The 22,465-nt window shown below is 35.7% G+C and overlaps 1 protein-coding gene across 1 annotated transcript in view; it reads right to left on the minus strand.

Annotated features, from left to right (window-relative positions):
* The window catches only part of LOC124299710 (SCY1-like protein 2), a 46,162-nt gene extending 40,675 nt beyond the window's left edge, over window positions 1-5,487 (minus strand). The window contains exon 1 of the mRNA XM_046753010.1: window positions 5,412-5,487. The gene's annotated coding sequence lies outside the window, so the exon portion shown is untranslated. The remainder of the gene's footprint in view (window positions 1-5,411) is intronic.
* Between the last annotated feature and the right edge of the window lie 16,978 nt (window positions 5,488-22,465).

A 22,465-nucleotide genomic window follows, 5' to 3' on the forward strand; every position in this document is an offset into this window, starting at 1 on the left:
ATTTTAGTCTCAGTCAACGCGGCTATTCCAAACTTAGAACTAATTAGATTTTAACTTTGATCGGTTCAATACTTTTTCAATCATTTGAATAACAAAAGTTCGAAAAATCAAATAAAAATGATATCTTGAGAATGGAACAACGGATTGGAATGAAAATTAGTATCGCGAGATTTTTTGGGTCGCTGATCACGAATCTGAAGTCATATTTCGAAATCCAAAATGGCGAATCTAATATGGTGGAAAAAAAGTTTAAAAATATTCCGATTTTGGTAGAAATTGGCAGGTAAAGGTTTTTTGGGTCACCGATAATGAATCCGAGGTCAGGCTTCCAAAATTTGTAATGCTGAATCCATTGTAGCGGGTCGAAATTTAAAAAATTGTCACATTTTCATGTAAAATGGTATCCGCGGGTTTCAAAATCGTTGAGCACGAATCTGAATTTGTTTCTTGACATTCGAATTGGATATTATATTCTTTTTTTTCTCTATGAACTTATAACCTGCAGCGTGAGAACGAGAACTTCGAGGGTTGGCTCATAGCCAACCTAAAGCCGCTTGTTTAATTCAATAATGCCATAACATCAATTTATTGCTGCATCAACGTGAAGTAATCGCAATAATGACAATAAAATATAGTACCTAAATGATGATAATTAAGAAAAATGCTACATTTTTTGGTTACACTTACAAAACTCATTTTTCTTTTGCTCTCAAAACTGTACTTTTCGATTATGGCAAAAAAATGAACATATTTGCGGATCATACGCAACTAAACATTTTTTTTTTGGTGAATACATGATTTATAGTACACCCTAAATGATGATAGTTAAGAAAAATGCTACATTTTTTGGTTACACTTACAAAACTCATTTTCCTTTTGTTTTCAAAACTGTACTTTTCGGTTATGGCAAAAAAATGAACATATTTGCGGATCATACGCAACTAAACATTTTTTTTTGGTGTATACATGATTTATAGTACACCCAGTACAAAGATATTGCAGGAATATCGGGTGGAATACTTTATACTTCAATGCTTTCGGAATTGATTCCCCTTAAGAAGATGTTTTAAAAATCACATGAAAAGCGAACTTGACATTGACGTATTACATTCGTCGAGAGTAGATTTGTTCGCATCATGTGTGTGTAGCACAATCGAGACCTTGGCGCACCTGATTTCTTCTTTCCCTTTTTTCATTACTTTTTGCTTTTTCGCCATGGTATATTTCGTTTTCCTCTAGCCGAAGTCGGACTAAAATTTTAAGGCTTATCGCAAATCCAATCGGTTCTAACAACTAGAAAAACAAGACCAATGTATCGCCGTGGTAAAACCCCCAGGGATCAGCGCGCTGTCGTACTTTGCCTTTTACGCCGGAAGAAATGGGTTTTAGACGGCTCTTACGTATGTCAAATAAATTTTAATTTAGCCAAGCCAAGCCCTGTGGTGTTTATTTTAACAATTTGCTCGCCTTATATCTTGTGCCTTACCTCCGATTCCGAAAAAAATCAATGTTGGGGTAGAGTATACCTTGTACGGTGCAGAGCGAAAAATTATAAAACTACAAAGAAAAATCAATACTCTTTATTCATTTTATCACGAGATGGTCGTAAATTGAGTATTTATCTAATTATTACATTCGTAAGCTATAAATATCAGTTCAAAAATACACAAATAGAATATACTGAAATTTTAAACCGAAGCTTCGATATCGATGATTCGTTTCAAATCGCTCCAAAAGTGTTGAAGGATTCAGCACATTCATTCAACTCCACTCTACGATGGCTCATTTTATTCAGAAGACTATTTCTGACAAAGACATTGAAACGAATATTCCCTTTTCCACTGGTCAATCCAACATTGCCACTTGTTGATCATGACTTCTGTCGATGGGATATTGGAAACTTAAATATTTAACCATGTCAATACGACAAAAACAAACTATTTCCGTGAGTTTGTATAAAATAGTTTTCCGAATGAAATGAGCTGTTGGAAAATGAAATGAAGAGAGTTTACTGGTTTGTAATCATTTTCAAGAGATTCGGACACTTTTTAAAATTTTCTGCATTTTCAAATAGATCTCATTCGTAGCTTGCGAATAAGCGATGTGAAAAATACTCGATGTACGACTTTCATGTAATAAAGTTGATGAGTATCGATTTTTGGCCAACTAACCTTCCGAACAGCGATCGTGACCTTATCGTGTTTGATTTTGAACTTTGCTTGGAGCAGCTGCTATTGATGTGGCAAGGTTCGCAAATAACTAAAGTTTTTGCAACTGAAACATATTGGTGTTAATCTTCACTTTAGGCCCTGGAGTTTAAAAAGTGATCTGCCATTGCTAAGCTTTTTATTCATTTTGCCCGAAACAACGTCCATCAACACTTTTGACACGACAACTACGTAACCATGTGTACCATCTTAATGAGATTTGGTGTACGCATTCTATTCTGAAACGCAGCTTTTGTCAGAACTATAATTATTCATTTCGGGACTAGACTCTGTGAGTTATAATTGAAAGACGTGTGAAAATCGATAAAACATACTAAATGTACAGTCATTTTAAATTCTATGATAATTTCACGACGAGAAACTTGTTTGAGAATGTTACAGCGCAATAAAGGTGGTTTTTAGTTAAGATCCGGTTACGGCGCAATTTCTGCCAACCATTTCAATTTTTCAGGACAATCAGTTTGACGTTTCATGCATAAATTGTCGAGAAACTATAAATTTTTTATTCATGTTTTCAATTTATTTGTATTTCCTTGACTCGTCAGATGGTACTGGTGTGCAGAAGTTACATTTCAATTCATACGCCGCTGACTTTGAACCTGGATGAAATTTCTACATCTATGCAGAACGAAATCAAAAATATATTGCATTTTATTGATCCGCATTTTCGTACAATTGGATATAATGCATAAATGCATTGGAAAGAATTTCTCGATACTTGCTGCTTTCACTTTTTTGACTAAATGTTTGAAAATCAAAACGCTTTATTAGACGAAAAATTATTCGCGGTTCTATTTACGTGATTAATCAAAATATTAAAAATTATTCGTCATGGCAGCTCTGAAATTCTACGTAGAAAACTTGATTTTTTCAAGAGGCTGAAGTTATCATCATTGTCGAATTTATAAAATATGAGTATGTTCCGTTTATCGTGGCTAACTAAATTTCGGACAATCCTAAAGGTGCGAATTAACTATTTTTCCGAAACATGCATCGTTATAGTAACGTTACCAACTTCAACTTCATATTTTCTTTCAAATATCTACATTTCGGTGTCTTTTTCAGTAACAACGTCAAACTCTCGTATCGCGAAAATTCTATCTTAAAGTTCTCAACATCTGCAACCTTCGTCAATGAAATTACTTTTTGCCACCGTAACTATTTTAATTAAAATTTTTCCTCGGCCAGATTAACTGTTTCTCACTTTGATATTCTCGACATCGTGTTAACTTGCCGAAATTACATAAAGTCCATTGAATTAGGAATGTGACATTAATGGGCGGATCACCTGAACGTCAGAGACGATAGATTGCAAAATCCGAGAAGTAGCTTCTTGAATTCCTACGTTTTCCCTTTTCTCAAACTGATGGATTAACGAAAATATTCTCTATTCCGGAATTAAACAGGATACATTATACATACATCAGGTCGGTATAATTAATCTATTCATCCGGACTAACTTCAAAAATCCCAATTGCTTGTGAACAAATGAATTAGAATCGGAAGAACCCGTTGAAAATACGTATTCTGATCCTTGCTTGTAATACGGAAAAGTTGGAGGGTGTTTACAAAAAGACTGATTGAGTTGAAACGACGATGCGAGAAAACAAACCATACGCAACGAAGGGTGAATTCTGAATCGACTGATCGTTACTGAGGTCTGATACGGACGAATGCAATATTTAATAATCTCACAATCTCAGGATCTTTTTCGATAGATTATAGTAATCAATAAATTATTGGAATTATAAATTAGATCGTACGGAGCGGCACGTATATACCGGAATTACGTAAAATTTAGAAGAGAAAATATTCAACCAATCGAAAGAACGTCTCTGATAACTGGGATTACAGATTTTGCGACTCGAAATTCCCTCGAAGGAATTTTCTTCTATAATCAATACGCCTCACATGCGTGTGAAAAATGGTGTCGGACGTATCGGTGAATTTTTGCATTCCCGGATTCGTAGAAAATAACGTCCTTCATAATATATGCATGGAACGTTCTGCGAATACGATGCGTGGGACGTATAAAACAGCACTCGGACAATTCAGAGGCACAATAGTTGTCCAAGTATCTGGCATGCATATATACATATATATATATATGTATAATATTGTGCAAAGTAAATTAGGAAACCTGTGGTATAATAACATCCATTACCGGGTGACATTACGTTTTAATTTTCTCTCATTTCAAATTATATTATATACTCCGGCCGAAAATACTCGACTATTATTTCAACGTCAGGACCCTTCAGCGGACAGTGTGCGAAGTGTAATTTTAGTTAATTATGTTAGCTATCATCGTCAAACAGCTATTTATATGATAAAACGAGGCATAAAAGATCCCCTTGTTACACATAATATATGGTATATGTAATATTACAAATTAATAATTAAATGTTAATAGCTCTCCATATTGCGCCGTTTCTCCTTCTTCACCCTAACTCCGGCACATGGTCGATAATTTTTCCGTGAATTTGAAAGATCTTACTTATTGGTTGTTCATACGTGCAAAACGTTCGCATAATATGTACAGCGAGATAAATTTCTAGTTGTGGGTATTATGCAGTCTGTGAATAATTTTATTTGATTTCTCGCCATAACCGACGAAATATCGAACTGGTCAGAAAATTGAAACGAGTTTTTTAATCATCATCTGAACTTTTAATATATTTTATTGTACCATAATTGCGATATTTTAATATTGGAATGGCAATGAATTGATGGTAAGGTATTATCGGTTTGAAAAAATTTTATCCACTAAACAGACTGATTAAATTCTGCAATAACCAGAAAATATAGTAACAATGACGGCTGTGTAATCACACCAAATAGTAGCATGTAGCAATTTTATTATTGCAACGATACCGATTTCAATAGAATTTTCCGGTAACTATAAAAAATGAAATTTTTCTCCATGCATTCGGTATCATTGTACTTGTCTTGCAATACCCGCAATTATGATACACGCAACGCGTCATGATACGACACTAAATACTATGGATAATAAAAATAGATACACCTATATATACGTATGTACGAACATTAAATATATAGGTATATAGAAGTACATCGATGTGTCGACGCGTCGATATGTACGTGTTGCATCGAATCGACGCGACAAAAGTGAGGGTGAATTTGCAAACGGTATTGAAAATTGTTGGGCCAATTCCTCACCTGTTGCCGGACAAGTAATTCGTACACTAGGAGCACATTACGTCGTCTGTTTATCGTAGACGTAGTTTGCGTCGCCGAGAATATCGCAATACTGAGCGGGGATCCTGTTATCCTGTAAACAGGACGAGGCTTTCTCCCACTCCTTTGAAAATTGCGCGCGCAGTTGGCCAGGGTATAGGCTGGAGCCAAGTCTGGGCTGCAGGTAGCCCTTTGCTCCGGGGTCCCCTGTCAGCCAGAGCAGCCTGCATCAATACCGGCATCCTTCAACCCCTCCGATTTACCTAATTCCCTATTAACAATTTAGGCCAAGGTCGTGCGAATGAATTTTCTGGCGCACCGAATTTCCTAGCAACGATATTTTCATATCCCTGCGGATTCTTCCGACTTGACCTGTTGGTTTTTTTTCCACCCACTGCTTATTTTGCTTCTTATACCTCTCTACGCGTAGGTCATAGATTATTAGTTACATTATGGAAAGTATGAGTAATTTCATCGAATATTTCCTACAATGATATCAATAACTTATCAACTTTCGATATCTTTGCAACTGCGATTACGTGCAATCGATGAGTGAACACACGTTTCATCGTGTGCCCCGTATTTGCTCCAGGTTTATTAAATTGGGTCACCAGGCCTCTGGGGTTATTATTAATAGTTATGTTTCATATTTTAACTGCAAACACACCCCCGGAACACCTGCATCCTTATATTGCTACAGTGTTGGGTCAGGTATGTTGAAAATTTAGAAAATTCATAATCTTAGATTGTATTGAACTAGTTCTTAAAACGTTTGAGATAATTTAATAAAATATACGAAACTTGAAATTAACGCAAACGATCATTGCCAACCTGCAACAATGCTCTAAAGTATTTTGACAAGGATAATAATTGATTTAATTTCAAACGAATATGAAAATACAAAAATCAATGTTATTTCATTAAAAGAAATTCGATGCAGCGCATAATTTTGAAAAATTAACTCTCGTTCGCTAGAAAATCAAGGTAAGATTAAGAAAAATGAGAAATGTGGATCAAAATAATAACGAATTTCGTATTGTCAAAATATCGTTGATCGCTACTGTACTACATAATGTATGTAAAGGAACTTTTCTCCCATTTACTACCGACGGTAAGTTTTTTTTTTTTTTTTTTGTTAATTGTGACGGACAAATAACAATTCATGTCCAAAAAGCACATCCTGACACACGTAATTAGTACATTACTTCCATAGGTCGTAACTTGCGTGTACAGCAACCAAGATATCATTGTGCGTATGAATTATGCCCAACTTGGCCTAAAGAATGCACGCGCCGTAAAAAAGAGACAGTAATCGTATACTGTTATGTAAACAGTACATATGTCGTAAAATACATGTTTCTTACATGACAAGACAAGTGCAAGAGTAATGCCGTATTATAAAGACTGACTCGCGAACTTTCAGCCAGTCTTTTGAGGTAAACATTTTGATCTGGCTGCAATGTGGATATTTGTTATAGTGCAGAGTAAGGCATAAGAATCCTTCAATTCTTAGGCAACTGAGCCTTACCGCTTACGAGAAACACGGCAATTAATTTTATTAAATCCCTTGAATTCTTGGGACTTCTCGGTGTTGGAAAAAAATGTGACTTGATGTGGTTTTTCTATAAAATAGTCAAATCTTTTCAAACATGAAATTCATTTTGAAGTGGATCTTTTACAACTACCAACTAATAAAACACATTTTTTTCGACATTGTAAGTCCTGTCTACGCGAATGGTACGAAAATAATCTGTCTTTATATTTTTGTGTCACGTAGTGGATATTTTGAAGTATACCCTGGAGTTTTCAAAATTAAATGAAAATAGCGACGTCGATATGAACATTCAAAGGATATAAAATGTATTCAGAAAATTCGAAAATCGATATTACGTACACGTATACATATATTAGGGTGGCCCTTAATTTGAGTCTGGAAATTTATGTATCGTAACGTACGCCAAACTTGTCCCAAATCGTTTAAAAATAATGTGTCTAAAATTTCAATCTCAATACCAACGCAAGAATTCCGTGCATGAACGAGCTTGAAATTCTCCCATTTCCGATTGATTCTCGAATAGAAAGAACAATAATTGGGAGAAAATGAAATCTCTTCTCATTGTGGAATTCAAATTATCACAGGCGATTGCCAATGAGTGTGAAGTTTGCAGAGTGAGCCGCAAAGGCGAGTGCTGTCTTCACACGAATACAAGTGGGAAGTTGGCTGCACAAGGGAGAGAGGACAATGCTGTTGTCACACAAATGTAACATTTGTACTAGTCTGGCCGCAGCATGAGCCAAAGCGAGAGCTGTAATGACACGAGTCAGATATTACCCGTCCGCATGCGTAATGAACACCATTTTTTCCGACACTTGCGAAGGAAAAGTTGATTTGAGAACCACCGAAATCGCCACTGACAACACGTAAAATTACGGTGAGTTAACATGACGCATGAAATTGAGTTATTCGGAAACGCGCATGCGCCAAAAAATCCCTAGTGTGTGTATTTCAATTGTGCGCATGCGCCAATATTGTTTTACAGCACTGTTTGGAAATGAAGTCCTTCACGCACGCACGCAAGCGGGTGTTGGGTAAAACTAATTTCTATGCTACGTCCGTAAACAACTCGAATTCTTTGTAGTTTTTATGACCACTATTGCTTCGAAGTCGACTTTTGAGCACTAATGATGAAATTTTTGACAGAAGGTAGCACAGAAAAATACCGTCTAGTCTTTTTACTCATTGTCTGTGTTTGGTGGTTCCTTCTCGGCACGTTCTCCAAAGTATATCGGGCACATTGTGTTTACACATCCATCAGAGTTTTCGGTTGATTCATTAGAAAAATAATGTCTCCAAAGAGCCGGATGAATGAATAGTATTCTGTTTGTTAATGATAAGGCTTTCTCGTAATTGTTTAGAGGATAAAGTTGAAAGACGGAGAGATTGATAGTTCTAATTGACTTACAGACGACGACTTAGACTTTCACGCAGAATACGATGTGCGTAATAAACGTTGGGGATGTTTACATATAAAATGTATTATTAGGTTCAGCAATTGACCTTAAGTGCTCCATTTATGTCAAATTAGTGAGTATACCGTTGGTTTTAAGGGCTCACATACTCCTGCGCGCGCTGAAGACCGAGTAAATTTGAAAAATTATTATCAAGGTTATGCGATGAATTTTTTTTTTTTTTTTTTTTTTACTAACTTTATTTTTTATGGCTGTAAACGGACTACTGATGGGAACCATAACACCTCCTTGTCAACATAATAACTACACCAAAAATGATCCAATCTGTAAAAATAAAAAAGAATCTTGTGAAAATAATGTAGTAATAATTAATCATCTGATGGAGAGAATCTCTTTTCAAAATAAAGAAATTACAGTATTCGAAACTTTAGCATGAAATTGAAAAAAAATTTGCGTTCAATAATTTATAAAAAATTGTCCAACCAAAAATTTTAAAAAATTTTTCGTCAGACTATAGATAAAATAATTATCAAGATATAAAAAAAAAGTTATCCAATATCGGTACTACATCACCAGGCTTCACTTTTCCTGCGCTCCCGCTATAATTTGCGGAACACGATGCTTGATGTTCATCAAACCATAATTTATACTCTGCAGTGCCATTATCTTTTTTATGAACCACACCTTTTTTGCAGTAAGTACTTTTTACTGTAAAGCCAATCACTTTTCCAGTAAAATGTCCCATGAGTGTAGCTACACCAGAAAAAGAGATGAAAATCTTCTTTTTATCCACGTGCCATCGCCAGAAACAATTATTCCATCACTGCACAATTCTAAATCATTTTGTTTCCCAGCTTCTGACTGTTCGTTTTTAGTAGCGAGCTTCATTGATGCTGCAGCAACAGTCTTCGTGTCTTCTTCGACATTACACATGATACCATGGTAAGTTTTTTGGGTGACTCAAGGGGGCAGATCCATAATACCACAAGATGAGTTGATCAGTGGAGATGAATTTATGCTTTTAACATCTTCATTACACTTTGTACAAACTATATTAAGCTTAAACCCAGTGCACGTTTACTTTTCTTAACAAATTTTACGTCATTACCACATTTTCGGCAAACGAGACACTCAGCGCTATCCAAAAAATCACAGCAAAATGAATAATGCGGTAAGAAAAAGTTTCATCACAGGAAACATCCACTGATTGTCCACGTCATTTTTTCGCTGCTGCACTTGTAAAATCAGTTTCAGATTCCATAGCTTCAGTTGTGGGAGGATCTCTCTTCTTCTTTGCACGAATACCACGTTGGTCTCTTGATCATTTGCGATCGGCGAAACCACGTTTCAACATTTTTGAAACTTTTACAAAACACACGAACTGTACTCTTCGAAGGACGACAGTCAACTAATATTAAAATATTCAACTTTACAGATGATCCTAGAAACGACCTTGTTTTATAAGAAATCCGGGTTTTGTGAACAAAACAAATACGAAACGCAGATGTCGAGAGGGTAGTCAGGTAGCCGTCTCAATCCGATGTCTGGTCACATTTATTGCTGTAACTTTGTAACGGAGTGGAATCTTCTGAAAATTATTTTTTTTTTTAAATTCTTAAAAGTATAAAGACTAAGGGCCTGTAAAAAAATCAATTTTTTAAAAGTTTCAGGGGTATATGAACCCTTAATATTTATTTTATTTTTAACGCTTATTTTTGCTTAATAATTGTTGGGCGAGATGACGAAAGTAACTACTCATTTTTTGTTGCAGTTGTTGTCAAATGGATTATGCATAACGTAAGTCGTTTTCAATAAATGTTATAGTCCTGAGGAGGGCCTCCACCAAAGGGCTGAAACATCAACATCTATGAATGTTTCTTATCATTGACCACGAATACCAAGAAAAAATTTCACAGAAAATAGAATTTGTGTCACGTGTACATATATAGGGACTTCTTGACTCGTATGAATTTTGCATTTACTTTCGTCTCGTGAAACTCCCATTTTATGTGTACTTGCCACTAAAATAGCTCTTGTGTGTTACATGTTTCCTATGTTAACAGGAGCAGTGAAACGTATATTTCCGAGGTGTGAAGCTAAGTATAGTTGTGGGGGGGGTTAATTTTCACTAGCGTATAACATTAACGTTATAATAACGTTAAACTTTTCAGTGTTTCGTATACAAAGTACACTCTTATTTCACTTTGATATACCGAAAGCTGCTTTTCTACAGTTGTGAAGGTAGATGAATTCGTTTATCAGAAGGTCAAGATTTGATTCTCAAGTAATATCTTGGTGAATGTGGATTAAAGCTACATCGTCCAAGTGATCTTGCAGCATCGTTGATATTCAAGTTGTTGAAACAAAATTTATTTTTTTAAAACTGCAGATATCTGTGGTGTAGAATTCCACATCTACTAAATTTTGAGATGCATAGTGCTCCACACCTACCTTAGTGGTTTCGCCGACCCTGTATGTAAAATTTTTGCGTTGATATAAACGACGTCTGGGAATTCTGAAAGTATTTCATGTGCCGGAGAAGATATTCTGGAAATATTCATAGAATACCGTGAATTCCTCTTGACTCGCGGCTTTCCGTGTCAGGCGGTCATCTGCGCCGCTGCATGCGCCAATTTTACTTGATCGTGAGCCGAGCACTGCGGCAAAATGTTTTCAGATCAAAGTTGTGCACATGTTGTTGCAGGTGGTGACCGCGTGGCTTGGAACGACTTGTTTCGAAAGAGATTCACGGTATAAGAATCATTATCAAATTATGTTTCACAATAAAATTGATATTTTTCGCGAATACAGCTCAAACAAGAAATATTGGAGTTGTAATAAAAAGATGGAGAAACCTTCGTTTCTTTTCTTAACGGCTGTTTCTCATACGATGTTTTACGATTAGTCACCGTATCAATAATACCTCGGTTGTAATTAGTGCTCAGAAGATTCTCTTGGAGTAGATTCACTAGGAACAACGATTTGAATTGTCCTTTGTCGAAAATTACAATAATTGTAAAGTAGTAGGGAAATTATTCATTGATAAATTCTTTACCTGCTGTGATATAATACGATATTGTTTTTAATTTTATCTGAATGTAAATCGGCCAGCACATTGAAGTAGTAAAAACGTGCATTCGGTTGATAATTGAAATTCTGCAAACTTGCACCCTGGATCAATTAGGAATTATATAATAATTCGTAAACATGATTGATACTTCTCGATATTTTTAGGATTTTCATGATCTTTTTATAGCACCCCAATTTTTACTGTTTATCAAATGTTTTTTTTGTTGTTTTCAGAGTTTGCAGATATATTGAAAGAACACAATGATTTATGGATCCATTTATTGTTGGAGAGAGTGAGAGTGAGTTGACAGTGAACCATGAGACAAACATCGATCGGTAAGTAAACGCGTGCTCTCAGCTTAAAATTTCAATATAATCTACCTTGAGTTTGCACGAACGCAAGCAAATTTACCCAGTGCGAAATTGTCCATGTAACGTTTCGATGAAATAATCCGGTATATTCCTCAATAATAGGATTATTCACCTATTTCATGAGACTAACTTTACAAACCAAATTTCAGACTCGATAACGACCATCGCATACTGCGAGCTTTCCTTGAAAAGACATGCTGGCTGTCTAGTTTATATGCGTAGCCAACTTCGTAAAAATGTTACTAGCATGGTAGGCAAAGTGACCGATGCCTAGCGGATCGCGGCTGCGTCGTGGGTCGACCTTTTTGAATAGACGAGAGGTTATGATTACCTGTCACTCGTGAACCGATCGATTCTAGGGAGTTTGTTCATGTCAGTAAAAGTTTGTTACAGGCCGTGATCATGGATGTCAGCCAATCAGAACTAAGCAAGCTGAATCCCGTGCACTACGAGCAGCAGTGTTGCCAGTCTCTTACAATTGTACTAGATCTATTAACTTTTGACGCAGTTTAGCACGCCATTACGACGCTCGTTATTTTTATTACGTTTTTGAGCGCCAGATTTTGTCCTCAAGATTCTAGTATACCATCATCGATACTCGATACGACGCGGTCTTTTGGAGGTTCTCTACACGGAAAAAAAAATTCTGTTCGGCGAGCTGTATTCTACAGCTCCAGTAACTATACGCACTCTACGGTCTATCTTGCAGTTACAGCAACTATATATTAGTCAGCTCTGATAGCTGCAAGTTGTTCAGCTCTCACAGCTGAATGGTTTTGCTCTAAGAGCTGTAAGTTGCGCTGTGCTCTGGTACGTTGACATATTTCATAACCTTCAAATTTCATGAGTATGATTTAAATACAGTTGATAGATAATTGTTTAAATAGTCCATTCAAATATGTAAATGACACTGAATAAATAATGATAATAATGATGAAAAATAATACTAATAGCAATATAATTGTACTATTTAATAATAAGCGCTGTGAGCGGAGCCGAAAAATTCTGGTCTAGCTCTTCGAACGAAGCTGTTTAGCTGAGAGAGCTGAACAACGTACAGCTATGACGGCTGACTAACAGTCAGTTATACGAACCATGCAGTGCTCTTCCAATAACAGAACGTTTAGTTCGACGAACTGTTTACAAGTAACTATCTAATATTTAGTTCCACGAGCTGAATTTTTTTTTCCGTGTATGATTACCTGTCACTTGTGAACCGATCGATTCTAGGGAGTTTGTTCATGTCAGTAAAAGTTTGTTACAGGCCGTGATCATGGATGTCAGCCAATCAGAACTAAGCAAGCTGAATCCCCTGCACTACGAGCAGCAGTGTTGCCAGTCTCTTACAATTGTACTAGATCTATTAACTTTTGACGCAGTTTAGCACGCCATTACGACGCTCGTTATTTTTATTACGTTTTTGAGCGCCAGATTTTGTCCCCGAGATTCTAGTATACCATCATCGATAGTCGATACACCGCGGTCTTTTGGAGGTTCTCTATTGGTATGTATCACAATTCATACGCTGCCATTTATGCATGCCGCAGAGTGTATCTACACTATATAGTACCTACCAGACAGTGAGGACTTTGAAGCCCTGAAACAGTCTGAAAAATGATCGCAGTGCCTTAGTTCCGTTTCTACCTTTTAGGTACAAATAATAAAATTGATCAGTGTCACCGTATTCGTGGTTATTTGTTTATTCCGCCCAGCAATGAGAATAAAATCGCGCAGGCAAGTGTGCGACACGAGATAGTATATATATAAGTATATGTATGGGGCATTCCACGTTAAACCAACGGATTATGAACCTCATCCTCTCGGAATTTGATGTCCGATCTATTTATTAAAAAATGTGAATAATCGAATCAGTGCCATCTTAAACGTAACGTACACAGCAAATCTTTCGAGAGAATCTTTCTTTCAACCCAAAAAACTTCCGACAAACCGGTTGAATGATTGGAAGTCATGAGCCGAGCGACTTTCTATGTCATTTTTACTTATAGAAAAAGCTTGCACCACGTGATAAATATAGCGAGATGGACAACCGCATTTATCGTTTATTCTATATCTATGTAACGTTACGGTGTTTCAGGAAAAAATAATTTGCAAATTTCCACCGTGACACGAGCGTTGCACGTTAGGTTTGAGGTGGCATCTATTCAATTTTTCACTTTGTCTAGAAAAGTGAGAAATCGAATAAGCGCCACCTTAGATGTAACGGAGAATGCTCATCTTTGAAGAAAATTTTTCTTTCAACCCAAACAAACTTTTCAGCGGGTGGCCACAGTGAAAATTCGCAAATCATTTTTACGTACAACATCCTACTATGCATGTGTCAGTGTGTGTGTTATTTTTACCTCCTCGATCACACAGTGTACTCGAATTAACACAGTCAGTTTTCAACGTATTCATTTTCCGAAGTTTAAATTGGCGTCGTTAATTCAAATGGCTTGGATAAACTTTTGTCTCGAGGTCAGTGTGAATGGTGAATAATAGTAATCTATTACTCGTAAGTTATAATAGAGATGCAGAGTGGTATAGGTGATATGGCTACGTTCCAATTAATTACCCTGAAGGTATTACACAACACTTAATGACGCACTTGGCCTAAGTCTGGATGTTCGAGTAATTACATAACAACTTATAATATCATTTCGGTTCGTAAGGATAGACCACGAAGATGTAGGAAGCAACGAAATACCAAACATAAACCTTATTACGCCTATAGGTATAGGCATCTGTATTTCCATGGAAATGATTCAATTATGGTTACGAAACAAGCTGAGGCCCAAGATAGCATGTGATTTCCTGAAATTCGTAATTCAAATATACATTCAAAACGCCTCAAACGATATTTTTGAATAATTTCGAATCAATCGGTCGATTTCACAATGAAATTCAAATTTTATGGTCGTTTCGGAAATTCGGAATAGTCAGGGTATCGTCAAGAAGTATCGGAAGAGTCAGAATCGGTATCGGGCACCACCTAGTTACAATTTATCATTAGTTAGAGTTTTCCGTACAAATAACACGTGTTGTTTGTTATCAGGGTGAAATAAGTAACCAATTACATTTGCATTTTGTAATTACAAAACAATTAAATGCCAATTACACTCACAGCTATTTTATATTTAGAGCGGAATAAAATACAAATTACGTTTGTGATTATTAATCAATTTCCGATCAATGACAATTTTCAAATGCACTCATTACCTTTGTACATTCTAATTACATTTTTTTAATGTAATCAATCATTGCATTATACCTAAAAAAAATTACGTAGAGTTACTTACGAAAAATATGGAAATGTGCGAACGTGTCTGAGGATTAGTATAAACGTACCAAGTAAATTTACATAACTTATATGTATGTAGATCTACTGATAATCGAGCATTAAATGATACATACATGTCAGTATAATATTCTGCATTTCATCCAACCTCAATTACAAACTACAATAAAATTTGTACTTCATTTGCTTCTGATCACAAATACAAATGCGATTCGTACTCTACGTACCTCCAATTACAAGTAACAATTTCATTTTTTCTTTCTTGTTGTACTTTTAATTTTTTATCGAGTAATTACAATTGTGTGTGAAGGAATGAAAATAACTAGACAGAAAGTCAACCTAGAGTACCCGTGATCATAAATGTATAAACAGGTATTGCATGACATAATTCATACATGCACGTATTACCGGCGAAGCATCCCAGCACCGTGGGTCCGAATTATTCTTACTTACAAGAAGGCACGTAAACTTATCCAATAACTTCGCACTACCTGCTCTAAATGGCTTGTGCGGCTCACCTGCACCTGAGCACCTGATCGTTAGAAAAGTTGCATTATACACACGAGGCTCTGCATTATCTGCAGCAATATGTTCATGCTAGAATGCTAGAATGCTAAATAGGTATAATTTGTTACGAAGGGAATGCGGCACCCGACTGCGATTACGAAAACACGAATCCGATGTTATAACTCCTTACGAAACATGGGCGTTACGTATTTTGGCTATAATTTTATACCCAATTGTAAGTTGAAACAGAAGCGTATAAAATGATTATGATGTTGTTATGAATATAATAATTATAATGATAATAACCGTAATAAATTAATTTCTTTATCGATTACCCAGTTGTAACTATAATATCTTAAGTCATAAAATTATTCGTTTACTGAGAAAATGAATGCCTCTTACTATTAAAAATTGCGGCTATTACTCGACATAGAAAAGCTCGAAGGATGAGAAAAGCGTAAAAATATCGATCTGAATTTCCAAAAAGTATTCACATTAGGACGGGGAAAAATATTGTCCTTGTCAACGCGTCGAAAATTGAAGCACAGGTTTTTTGTTACTTGAAATGCGAATGTTTCGTGCTAGACTTCATCAACGAATCCGCTGCTATAAATTACACCTTTCTAGTAAAGCGTCAGTTTCTTTTGAAGCCAATCTTCCTAACGTGCGCGATAAACCAGGCTGCGCTGTACCTGAAATCCGACCTGCGAGGCGGCCTGTAATTCTCAGCTTGAACGCGGTTCTCATTTTGTCAATTCTTTGAGTTTTTGTACTTTCATAGACTCAGATAACCTTACAAATACAATTTAGGAAAATAGGGAATGAGAATTTTTCATCAAGGAAAATGTAATAGTATTATCAGTAAATGGAAAGAAACGAACAAAAATGTATATGAAAAAAAATTTATTTATACATAAACTCGAAAAAACATAAACGTTCATTTAGAAAAAGTAATAAAGAGGAAAAGGTATGCGTTTGTTGGTAAAACATTGAAAATCGATTCATGTCCGATAGAACCGGAAGATCAAATTAAACGATAGATGGAAATTTTTCATGCCCATCATCTTGCTGTAAAATTCTTCAAGTTTCGGATTTTTCTTCCAGCCGTTTCCAAGATCATCACGGAAGTTTGTCGGACAGACCGACATTTCTGTAAGAACCTGTTTTTCAGATTCTAAAGGTTCGAAAACGTAAAGATTCGTTGAAATTGGAAAAAGTGATTTTCGACCGAACCAATACATTTCTTATGTCTTGCAAGTTTCACACAAACATAGCCCTTCACTTTGCATATATTAAAATAAAGTCAATTATTCACTGAAGACGTTCAACAGTTTCCATAATAAATTACAGTTGAACGTTGCGTCAGAAAAGAACGGTAAATTTCTTATCGAGAAATTTTCTCACAAACCTGAAAGATCAAAATATCGTCTGTAATTGATATTAAGATGATACAGCCCACTCTCTCAATAGGGCTGCTTTCCTATAAGAGAGCTCAGCAGCTTCCCCTACTATTTCAGATAGTTGAATCAAAAATTCCATTAGGACCGACGGATAAAACGTCGAAAAATAATTGACATGTATTTTTCCTTTTTTCAATTCAACGTTTATTAGCATGGGTACAGTAGTTTGAAATTGACGCGTGACGTCACAATGTGCATAGATATAGTTATACTATAATGTCAATATTATGACGTCACGCAAATTCAACTGGCTATATCTTTGCTAGCTAACTAGCTAACATGATTTACCACGCGATAAAATATCAATAATATAGTTTCCAGCCGTATCGGAAGGATGTTCGTGATATTACTGACAGAATTATATCATATTCAAACAATGGTTCATATTAAGACGAAAAAAGTGTCTGCACAAAGCGGACGTCTATCTGTCTTCATTTAATTCTTTCCTGCTCTAACAATTGTTGGCGCTTTTTTTTAAATGTGTCCCTTTTGCTATAGCAGCGCCATCTCATATGTACTCCACAGCCACTTTCTATACACTGACATAGTCCTCTTTACTCGTTTCATTATCCTTAACTCTGTCCTCGTATGATTCGCTCCGTAATTTAATTATACTCTGTACTTAGATAGTTTGATGTATATTGTGGTGTATTGAAATTAATGTACGTCGTTTTCAATAAATGCACTTCATTATTTGTAGTGAACGATAAAATTAACAAACGTTCGAACTTGAGCTTAACTGTAGAATTATGTTACATATCGATCTCGAAAATCTGTTGATCAGTTCCTCAGGTCTTCTCGTTCGGCTGACCCAATTTCTACGAGTTTGTTACAAGTTTTGGGTCCAGCCAACTGTCACTATGCGTGTTTAAAATAATTATTGATAACACTTGGCATTAATAAACATTTACTTCCACAATATCCTTTAAGTTCTCAATACTTACGTTTACAATTGTATGAACTGATGGTTATTACTTATCACAGTCACAAACTGTTGCTAAGTCTCGGAGGGTCTGACTTAAATTGTTCTAATTGTTCTCTACATTAAATTGTTCTATGATTTGACTATGATTTTTATGAGGTTTTGCTCTATTAGATGTCTCTACCTGTTTTTTATAAAGTATAAAATTATTCTCTCCGTTGACTGAAGATATGTTCATGAACTTGGCTGACGTAATAACGGTGGGCAAAATGGCGAATGAGAACTATTGATACAAAAGTATTGTACGTTATGATGGTAACTCTGGATGTCGGTATTGGTCCAAGAACTATGGTAAGAAAGCGCTCTCTTATGGTAACTGCACGTTGGTGAAGATAAAGCGGAGAGAGGGCGCCGCCGTAGTTATCGGCTAGGACGCAACAGACGAATAACAAATTCAAATCGGGATTGAAATGAAAAGAGAAGACGAGGAGATGCATGAATGGTACGTGTATTGTATATCTTCAGTCAACCTTTGGTAGACCTTTGAATAGGTAAGTTCGTTTAATCATTGAATTGTATTTCGCGCCTCTTCCCCAAGAACAAATGTAGATGTTCTAAGTCGATTACGGCAATACATGTCTTGTGTTTTTTAATACAATGAATAAACTGAACTGAATTATCAACGAGACTATATGTGTGATTACTGTAATATTGCTCGGGCAAATGCTTCCTCATCACTAGTAATAGGTACGTTATGAAACTTATTAAAGGTCTGTGTATCCTGCCGTCGCTCGTATACTTTAAATATTGACGTCCTAGGTTTTCGTGGTTGACGTCGACGAATGTCGGATGCTGTACGTTCAAAGAATCTGGGTGTCCAGACCGCTTTTAGACAGTATACTCTTCCTCCATTGACACAAAGTTTACCAAGAAACTGCTCTTTGAGGCTTTATAAACAATGACTGTCGAACCACGCAGGATTTCGGTTTTTAACACATATGCCTCCAATGTAGCTGCGACAAAAATGGTTTTCTACTTATCATGAAAAAGCAAAATTTTATAAAAAGCAAAAGATTATTTTCTGTTGACTGTGGAAATCTTGATTTCATCCGGAATTTTTATGCATATCGTCGTTGTCTCCCGATATTTTGTACTTTGATTAGCAAAAATTTTTGCATTCGTTGCCTGGTTACAAGCGAGAATAGAGTGACAAGTTTTAGAGAAATTATTTCGCAAGCCATATCCTCGTTTTCTCGTTTGAACCAAGAGTACTTATTTAGTATCCAATTCTAAAGCGTTGGCGTATTTCAGGGCCCATAATTAAGGCTACAGCCGATCGCAGGCAGTTCAGAGAATCTTGTGAAGCTCCGTTATTGTACTCTTCGGGAAGCAACAATATCAGATTTTCGATAAAAGTTTAAAAAGGACTGATATTTTTATCAACACTGTAACGAAGTTTTTATAACTATATTTGTTTGTATAAAAGATATAAATAAATGCATAGGTTCAACAGGATAATTGGTCAGCTATTTAAATTTATTTGATTCAGACATTAAATAAAGAGTCTATAAATGAATATACAGCTCTCAAATTTACGAAATATTATCACAAATTACCTGAATTGATGAATTTAGGATTTTGAACAATTAAAAATTAAATACATACATGCTTATCTATTAAAAGTGACATAAGTTGCAGATGAATTGTCTTAATTTCTAGGGAGTTGTCAGTATTTACAATTGTATTAGCCAATTTTCAAAATTTATAGTTACGGAGAGCATGTATATGAGGTATTCCATGCCAACTGAGAGGACATTTTCCCTGACCCCCGCCAATTTGCTTAATTATTTTTTACATGATTCTACAATCTAAAAAAGCACTCACCATTTTTTTTAAATTTTTCGTTCCAACCATTCTTTTTAAAAAAATGTTACAAACCCTTTTATGGTCCTAAAAAAAAACGTCATTTTTTATTTTTTTACAAAAATTCACATAATTTCTGGGTCCCAAAACAAACATTTTGAGCCATAGTTCGGAGTGGAAAATCGATTTTTTGTATTTTTTAAATATTTTTTTAGAGCTGTTACGTCCGTGAATCGAGTTTACTCCTGAGCGGTAGGAGTAAACTGGCTGGCATCACTTTTATGTTCTAGGTCAACCGGAAATCAGGATGAGGATTGAATAACGTAGGATTTGTTTGAGATATTACTTATATATTCATTTCGAAGAAGCTGAGATGGCGGTAAAAACGAAGTGTACTGTATGAAGCTATGTAAGAAGTCTAGATGTAACGTTGTTGAGAGTTAGAATAGGAGGGTCGCTAGAGACTTGAAACGTACGGGGTGCAAAAAAGGTGTGAAGATGCTGAAGGACGTGAATGGAATTAGATGAGTAACCGCGATAGTGAATAGCGCGAGACTAGGTAGAGATAAGAGGACAGGACAGAGACAATGAGATTCATATAAGAACTGTGGGAAAGTTAGTGAGTAGGAAAAATTAGAGAGAAGTGGTATGCTGGACGTAACAGAGCAATAATTTTTCTTATTTTGTATGTATACAAATTGTAAATTTGCTTCATTATTTTTTATATGATTCTACAACCTAAAAAAAGCACTCACCATTTTTTTCAGATTTTTCGTCCGAACCATTCTTTTTTAAAAAATGTTACAAACATAACATATGTTTTGTATACGTACAAAATAAGAAAAATTATTCCTCTGAAAAAATATTTAAAAAATACAAAAAATCAATTCTCCACTCTGAACTATGGCTCAAAATGTTTGTTTAGGGACCTAGAAATTATATGAATTTTTGTAAAAAATAAAAAATTGCGTTTTTTTTTAGGACCATAAAAGGGTTTGTAACATTTTTTAAAGAAGAATGGTTATAACGAAAAAACTGAAAAAAATGGTGAGTGTTTTCTTTAGGTTGTAGAATCACATAAAAAATAATGAAGCAAATTGTTGGGGGTCAGGAAAAATGTCCTCTCAGTTGGCATGGAATACCTTATATATATTTCCCAACAGGGTTCGAAGAAGGAAGAAGAAACGGCGTCGTAACAAAATAACATATCAAATAATACGTTGTAATTCTGAGTGGTAGACCAGCTAGTGACGTATTCACTCTTCGACAAATACTGATCCGAACGACTGACCGCCAGCGAAGCCTCACGCGTGACCAACGGCGCACGTAAACATGTGAACACCTGGGCATAATGACCAGATTCTTACAATACAGAAATCCTACAATTTCTTCAATGAGCTGTTGTATTGCTCAAGAGACGAATCTCGAAGGGAGGCGATCATTATCTCTATTTGTTGGATTTAGGTGGATCGCTTATTAACAATGTAAAATCAATGGATTAATCCTTGATACGATGCTGTTTATTATTTAACGTGTACAGAAAATAGAACGGATAGAAGAAGGCGGAAGTAATAACCTGGTGGTACAATATGGCGTTATACCTTTTTTCTCTTTGGCGCCAATAAACTTAAATTTAAAGTGACAATGTTTACCATTCCAACACCCCCTCTCAAACATTCGTCATTCCCATATTTGTAGTTTTTGTTGTGGTACAGGCTTTGTTCGATTATCCGAAATCATTTCCTCAGTGGATATGTATTTTAATATGAATTTACCATCTTTGATTGCCTTCCTGATGAAATGATAGCGTACATCTACCTGCTTACTTCTATTATGAAATACATTGTTCGATGCTAATTTTTGAGCGCTTTGGTTACCATTGTATAATTCTGTTTGCTCATTAGCACCTGTTAATTCTTTTAAGATTCTTTTCAAGTAAATTGCTTCCTTCGCTCCCTCCGTTAAGGCTACATGCTCAGATTCTGTGCTTGACAAAGTTATACATCACTGTTTTTTGCTGGACCAAGAGATTGCTGTATCTCCGAGAGTAAACACATACCCTGTATAAGAGCATCTATCTACAGTGTCATTTCCCCAGTCTGCGTCTATAAACCCTTTCAACGGAGCATTATTTTTAATATATACTAGTAGCAAGTCTTTGATTCCTTTCAAATATCTTAGGATTCTTTTCAGGAATTTCTAATGTTCCAAAGTGTATGAGGTGTTATATTTACTGAGTTTACTAACCGCATGCACAATGTCTGGTCGCGTACTAACACCGAAATACATTAGTGCTCCTACCAAGTTTTGATAAGGTACATCCTTTTTATCACAGTTGGTTTTCCCGGAATTGAGATCAAGATTCGTTTCCATGGGTGTGGAGATCGGTTGGGCGTCTGTCATGTTGTATGTTTCTAGTAATTCAGTTATATACTGACTTCGATCTATTGTGATCGTACCCTTGGCTTTATCCCTTTGAATTCTTAGACCTATGCATATCTTAGGATCGCCTAGATCTTGTATTCATATAGGCTCATAAGTGCATCTTTCAGTTTGTTTGTTTCTGACACATTATTGC

Source organism: Neodiprion virginianus, chromosome 3, assembly GCF_021901495.1.
Source record: "Neodiprion virginianus isolate iyNeoVirg1 chromosome 3, iyNeoVirg1.1, whole genome shotgun sequence".
Taxonomy (NCBI): Eukaryota; Metazoa; Arthropoda; class Insecta; order Hymenoptera; family Diprionidae; genus Neodiprion; species Neodiprion virginianus.